Source organism: Cryptomeria japonica, unplaced genomic scaffold, assembly GCF_030272615.1.
Source record: "Cryptomeria japonica unplaced genomic scaffold, Sugi_1.0 HiC_scaffold_60, whole genome shotgun sequence".
Lineage (NCBI taxonomy): Eukaryota > Viridiplantae > Streptophyta > Pinopsida > Cupressales > Cupressaceae > Cryptomeria > Cryptomeria japonica.
The window spans coordinates 565,723-571,722 of record NW_026728882.1 but is presented as its reverse complement, the minus strand read 5'-3'; positions in this window follow the sequence as shown (position 1 = coordinate 571,722).

Below are 6,000 nucleotides of genomic sequence, written 5' to 3'. Positions count from 1 at the left end.
TTGTTAGTCTTTCAAAATTATTGTTTTTACGATCCACTTTTCACCATATACATTTTGGCACGCTCGATGGGACTCTTGTCCCTTTTATTTTGACATCTTGTTTGTAGATTTTGTGTTTTTGAAAGTTACGACATTGCAACGATTCTACATTTTTTTGCGTCTGTGACAGATCTGATCATGTTTGCGTTTTGTTTTAGCGTCTACGACTATTATTTTTGCGTTTCTTATTTTCTGTTGATTTTGCAAATTTGTCACCCTGAAGTTGTGTTTGTGAAACTTCTTATCACATTTTTATTTTCTTATCACGTCTGTGTCTAGATCTTACATCTATGGAAGTTTCTGTCGCGTTTGTTTTTTTTTGTCTGTTTTGCAGGTCTCAAATTTGAAAATTGCGTTTGTGTCTCGTCTTTCTGCATTTGTGATCTATTCCTGCATCTGCGTCTGTGTTTTCAACTTTTATTTTTTGGCTTTTGTTTAGGGTTTTGATATTTGGTTCTTAGGGATAACCTCTTTTAATCCAACTAACAAAGTGGTGCAGCTGTTCAAAAAGGAGAAAGATGTTTCTCGAAGGCCCCTATTTCACAAAGTCTTTTGGATCTTTAAATTTACCAAACTTGTGTGCTTGCAGGAGGAGTATCATTTCAAAACTACTAACAAGTTTGGTGCAGGATCTTTGGCAAAGATTTAATTTTGAAATTGATTTCTTTGTCTTCTTTAGTTTAGCAAACACTTCAATTGGTGCTTTAAAATCAACAAGGTCTTTTGTGTCTTGAGCAATAGGCTCTTTGTGTTTTTCCTTTTAGAGGGCCTTCCTCCTGAGTAGTCCATAAGGCCAAGTGAGAGGGAACGACCCAAGTGGTAATGGGCTAAAGCCAAGATCTTCCAAGCCACTATAAATAAAAGTTTTTGTGATGAAAGTTTCAAGCAACTGGTGTTACATGTTGCTATAGTGACATTATAACTCCCCATAAACCCTATAGAGTGCAACCTATATAGGATGGGAGGCCTTTTATTTAATAGAGTGTAACATGCTGCTGATTATAGCCACCCGAACAGATGCCCTTACTAGATACCTTTTGTGTTAGAAGCCAAACACCTTCTAGTTGTTGGCGCAGGAGGTCAAACCTCTGAAGCGACTCACATTCTTATAGTTCTTAGTAAAGATACAAATTTCGCCATGGGGACTGGTTCTTGACTACCCCAGAGAAGTGAGTGCTGAGAGTGGATCCAGTGGGGCAAAGCATCTTGTAATAGGACCAATGTGTGTTGGCGGGTGAAGAATGTGTGAATGAGAGATCAAGAGGAAAACTACCCTTTCCCTCCAAGGAGAGATGAGAGTTTCACTACAGATTTCCCTTCAAACACTTTCAACCCAATTAGATTGGAAGAGGAGAGGAAAATACACTAGATTCAATCTCCAAAGTTAGAAGATGGAATTCTAAGAGAAATGGGAATGATAAGTTGATCCTTTCTTCCTATTTGAAATGGAAAGGAATTTAATGAATTATGTAGTGCAAAAGTGACAAAGAAGTGATTATAACTTAAGATTAGAATATGGGATGAAGTTGTGCACCTGGATCTAGTAGTAATATGTCTAGACGAAGTGGCCCTACAAATTTGAGGAAAAGTTGCCCGGACCGTGGCGGGAATGTACACGGTCCTTCGAAAAATCCATGAAACAAAAAGGGTTTATTTGCCTTTGGAAATGGAGCCTGAATCTGAAATTATAGTTGTGCACCTACAACCTACATACATAAAAGAATGGAAAATGGGTTTGGGATTGGGGGTTTTCCTTTAGGTCAAACCCCAATTTTGGAATTAACCAAGTAATGAAAGAAAGTACTTGCAAGTAGATGTAAATGAAAGATTGAAATGTAAATCAATCAAGGGAGGTTGTGATAGCAACATTGATAGAAATTATTGTGTGGAATTGAATGTTGAAATCAATCGCCTCTTCAATGGTTGAGTCCTTGACTTGAATGCAACACCTAGCCTTGAAGGGAGACTTGAGATGCTCAATGATTGTAAGGAATTCTTGAATTCTCTTGAATGCTTGATTGCTTATGCAACTTGACCAAATTGAACTTCCACTTATGAAAATGAGAGGACAAATACCCCTTAAATACATGTCAATGAATTTGATTTTCGTCATAGGCTGACATCAAGAGTTTTTCCCACTCACTGCACAACCTTCTATGCAACCCTAGGAAGGGTCCTGTCCCAAAATAGGGAATCGATAGGGGCGCCACACCCCTATCCTAGGGGGGACAAGGGCACCACACCCCTATCCTACCCATTTCTACAGGGCAAAGTTTAGATAGGGTGGTGTGGAGGCCAAGAAAGAAGCTAATTATGAGGGTTGAACAGTCTCCGATCTCTGATTAGGTTAGAGGATTCAATCTCATGTGCGTGAGGACCCTAATGTGATGAAAAATTTATAGGTTCACAATTTTACAATACTACATTTAGCCCCCACTTTAGCAGGAGTATGAGTGTATGCCAATAGTGCTGGTAAAGTACAAGGAAACAGGATTGAAAGACTTTTACCACATTAGGGAGGCAAGATGCACCTAGCCCCAAATGGACTTAGGATCTTAGGACTTCAATTGACAAAGTAAAAGGGAAGATCAATAAGGAAATAACCATGATTGCAAGTAGCAAAGTTGCCCTCACTATGAGTCATGAAAGCAAGGATACTAAAGATTACAAAGCAAAAGAATGTTCACTAAGTAATTCTAAGTATCAAGAAGGAAAATATGAATGGAGTGTATGCCCCTATGTTAAAGCGATCACATGCTTCTTATTGGGAGAGATTTCTTTAAGGTAGGATACACCCAAGAGATAGAGAAGGGAGGGAGCACATTATCACAAGGATTTAGCCCCCAATCAAGGAATAAATCCAAGGATAATGAACACAAAACATGAGGTAGTTTCACTTTCCTCAGTGTCAGTATGTTGTATGATAACTCATATATATCATGTATGCATGTACATATAATTATTGTCATTCCCCAAAGAAGGACACAAGCTTGGAAGAAAGGGAATAGAGGATGTCTTTTGAGTCAACGTGAAAGAGACCAAGAAAATATCTCAATGCTTTGCATCATCCCCAAGTAGACATTAAGGGAACAATAGAAGAACAAGGATACACATAGAACAATGGTCACAAAAGAGAAAGAGAGAGAGAGAAGATCTACACTGCTAATATTGCTAATCTAGAACGATATCCACCTCTCGATCTTGTTGATCACTATTTTGGTAAGGCAAGAAACACGCCAAAGGAACGACATCAAGCATACCAGATGTAGCTATCACAAGATCCAAACAAGGACTATGGTCATGTGGTAAGTCACTTTGTTCGATTCTAGGAGCTAGGATTAGGGTTTGTGAAAATTTAGTTGATAAATGCTTGTCCACATCAACATATGCATACTCACTATCAGAAGAATTAGGAGTTGTATTGCCATGATGAATAACATTTTCACCCATTTCTTCATCAAATTTTAGAGAAGGAGGAGAAAGAACGTGAATAGGAGTAAAACCATCACATGTTTTGTGCAACTTATGATTTGGAGATGTAGGTTGAACATCTTGCTTAAGAGAAAAGGGAATCATGTCAACTGTTGGAGTTTGAGGAGATTGAGTATTTTGAGGGATAGCTTGACAAGATCAAACACAACGTCTTTGTCGGTGTTCTCTTGCACAACAATTTCATTGAGTCTTAGTGGAAGGCTGAGAAGGAGAAGGAAAACTTAAAAAAGTAGGAATCTTTCTCTCCTTGATAGTTGAAATTTTAGGTTGAGGTCTTTTAGGTTGAATAAGAGGAGAAGCAGGCCTCTTCTCTCGATAAGAGGAAGGAGGTGGAACTGCACCATAGAAAGGAGGAATGGTAGGTGTAGGAAGAAGACCATGTCCATCATGAGGAAGAGGTATAGATCTAACCTTAGGAGGAATATTGTTGTTCTCCTTAGGAGAAGGTATAGTCACATCCATAGAAATAGGTTGATGATATTTCTTAGGAGGGAGATTAGTTCTATCCGTGAGGGGAAGAACCTCATCTTGAAGAATATTAGGAATGTCAATTGTTGGGGATCTAGGTTGACTTAAGGATAAGATCATATCTTTCTTCCATTTTTGATAAGATTGAAAAATAGCATCGCTTCTTGATGGAAGAGATTAAAATTGTTTAGGCCAAAAAAAATCAATAGGAACACTGAGGCTTCTTTTGGATGGAGGAAATAAGATATGGTTCACGGTTATGATTTCTCCATTGTGAGGAAATTTTAGACACTTGTGGATTGGAGAAGCAATAGCCTCATGGAAGATAGCCAAGGATAGCCCAACTTCACATGAAATTTCTCATAAGAGGGTATGATAACAAAGTCAACATCCATGGATTTAGTATGAACTTCAACATGAAGGGTGATAGAGCCAATGGTAGGACAAGACAAGCCATCAAATAACTTCAAAATCACATTATAAGCATCATATATTGGTTTATGCAATTGTAAAGTGAAAAGATACTCTTCATTTATGACATTAACCATGCAAGAGGGATCAATAATGGCACCACGACAAGGGATATCCTTAACCTTTGTAACTATGTAGAAAGGGCCATCAGGTGCTCTAATGGTCTCGCTAGGGTCAAATGTAATACAAGGATCTAGATATAGTATTATTATCAATCAAATCTTGAATTTTATTCTTCAATACGAAACGTTTCTCAGTATCATGACCAGGCTGACGATGAAATTGACAAAATGAATTGTTATCAAAATAAGGGGATGCAAGTTTAGAAGGATCAACTTGTTTTATAGGAGGAAGTTTGATAACATTTTTGTGCAATAATTGAGACATAATACTATGTAAATATTCATTCAAAGAAGTAAATTATCTTTCTCTTTGGAAAGATTTAGAAATAGAAGGCACACCTTTTGTAGCATTCACATTGTGGTTGTTGATTGTATCATTGAACTTGATGAAGATTTTTGTTGGTTTGAACTTCACAAATGGATGTTGAACACTCCCCCCCTTATCACTCGAAGCCATAGGAGTGGATTGCTCTATTTGACTCACAACCAGTTGATAATTGTGGAGTGTTGCACACAACTGTGGAAAGTAATTAAACTCAGACAAAATAAGCTTTTCCCTGATATCTTTTTGTAAATTAAAAATGAAAATTATTTGAATATCATTATCAGGTACATGAAAAAAAATTTGAGCACACAAATGCTTATATCTACCAATGAAATCAATCACTTTTTCTTTAACATCTTGTTTACAATGCATTAAATCAGTCAAAGTGATTTTAGGACCAATGTTGTTTTGAAATTGTTGGATAAAATTGCTAGTTGTTGAAAGGAAGTGATATAATAAGAAGTGTAAAGCGGAAAAATGATCGAACCCTAGTTGCTCTCCCCTCTTCCAACTCCATGGAGAGAGAAGGGAGGTTGCTAGGGTTGACAGTTTTCACTTAGGGAGACTTTACATTCAAAAGAGGGGTTGAAACCCACAAGATCCAATCCCACACAATGCAAGATTGGATGCTAAATGAGTTTCAAGGGTTAAGACAGCAAGGCTACCCTCTTTTGTAAAGAATGTTGATAGAGGAATTAAGCTAGGAATGCATAGAAAGTGAGAAAGATTCGCTTATAAACTGAGATATGGATATAGGATGAAGCTGCGGACCTGGAATTAGCAGTAAAATGTCGATACAGCGCTGTCCTGCAAATTTGAGCGAAAGTTGATGGGACGATGGCCCCCGGCGTGCACACGGTCCTCCGAAAAATCCGCGAAATGAAGGGGGATTTGTTCGTCTCTGCACAAGGATTCCAGATCTTCAATTTCAGCCGCGTACCTACAACCTACACACAGAAAAGCGAAGACGATTGGGGGGTTAGGGATTAGGGGTTTGCCTTTAGGTCAAACCCCGGTTTTGGAATTAACCAAGAAATGAGAAATGCTGTAAATGTAAATGTCTATAATGTAAAACAAGTACTA